A 1,654-nucleotide genomic window follows, 5' to 3' on the forward strand; every position below is an offset into this window, starting at 1 on the left:
GTCCCGCATCGAGTCCCGCATCGAGTCCCGCATCGAGTCCCGCATCGGGCTCCCTGCTCAGCGGGGAGTCTGCTTCTTCCTCTGACCCTCTTCCCTCTCATGCTCTCTCTCAAATAAATAAATAAAACCTAAAAAAAAAAAAAAAAGCTTTTACTTGACAAAGGAAAGGAAGGGTAGAGAAAAAATCAAAACAAGCACACTGAATGATCCAGCCCAAAGAAGTGCAGAGGAACTAAGAAACACTGAGTCAAATGTTAAGCTTTTTACCTTCCTTCCTGGTGTGCCTGTTCAGCAGAAGATGTCACACCTCTAACCAGACAAACCAGCCCCACTGAGCCAGGAGCTGACACTCTCAGGCTGCAGGACAGGTAGTCGGGCAGCTCTCGAATGTTCTTGGGGCCAGAGCCTCATGGGGCAACAGGTATTACACTGAAGATATCTTTAGCATCTAATAGCATTTTTCAATTTGATTTTTTAAAAAGATTTTATTTATTTATTTGAGAGAGGAGCAAGAGAGCACAGAGGGAGAGTGAGAGGGAGACACCCCGCTAAGCAGGGAGCCTGATGCGGGACTCGATCCCAGGACCCTGAGATCAACACCTGAGTAGAAGGCAGACACTTAATCGACTGAGCCACCCAGGTGCCCCTTCAATTTAATTTTTGAACAAGTGTTTGCTTGTTTCAAAAAATATCAAAAGGAGGGGCTCCTGGGTGGCTCAGTGGGTTAAGCACCTGCCTTTGGCTAGGGTCATGATTCCGGGGTCCTGGGATCGTGCTCCATTTTGGGCTCCCTGCTCAGTGGGAAGTCTGCTTCTTCCTCTCCCTCTGACCTCCCCACTAATACTCTAGCAGTCTCTCTCTCTCTCAGATGAATTTTTAAAAAAAGTATCAAAGGGAAAGGGAAAATCACCCCTGTCCTGTTCCATCAGCCTCTCATCCCCTTGCCCAGTTAATTACTGTTATTAGTCTTTTGCATGATCTTCCCAATTTCTTTCTTTTTTTTTTTTTTAAGATTTTATTTATTTGACAGAGAGAGATACAGTGAGAGAGGGAACACAAGCAGGGGGAATGGGAGAGGGAGAAGCAGGCTTCCCGCGGAGCAGGGAGCCCGATGTGGGGCTCGATCCCAGGACCCCGGGACCATGACCAGAGCCGAAGGCAGGCGCTTAACGACTGAGCCACCCAGGCGCCCCTCTTCCCAATTTCTTGATGCATAAATAAGCACATAGGAACGTGAATTCTTATCCCCCCCCTTCCACACTGTTCCACACCACGTTTATCCCATTGGCCACTGGAGACGTTCTATGGGGGTATACGCAAGTCTCTCTAGAGGATACATTTCTAGGACCGGACTTGCTGGGTCAAAGTGGAAATTTTGATAGCAACGGTCAAATTTCCCTTCCTAGGGGTTTTACCCATATATATCCCCACCACCTCACCTGCTTTCCCTCAGCTTTGGCAGCAGAGTGGGTTTTGAATCTTTCAGGGTTTGACAGGCTAATAGGTGAAAAATGGTATACCCGCAGAAATCTTAATTTGCCTTTCCTTCACAAGTGTGACTGCCTAAAATGTTTAAGACCCATTTGCATTTGTCTTTTCCTGTTGTCTCTTTCATCTAATGTGAATTATCTGGAATGTCAGAGCTCAGAGCTTC

Source organism: Mirounga leonina, unplaced genomic scaffold (assembly GCF_011800145.1).
Source record: "Mirounga leonina isolate KUSES-001 unplaced genomic scaffold, KU_Mleo_1.0 Mir_488, whole genome shotgun sequence".
Lineage (NCBI taxonomy): Eukaryota > Metazoa > Chordata > Mammalia > Carnivora > Phocidae > Mirounga > Mirounga leonina.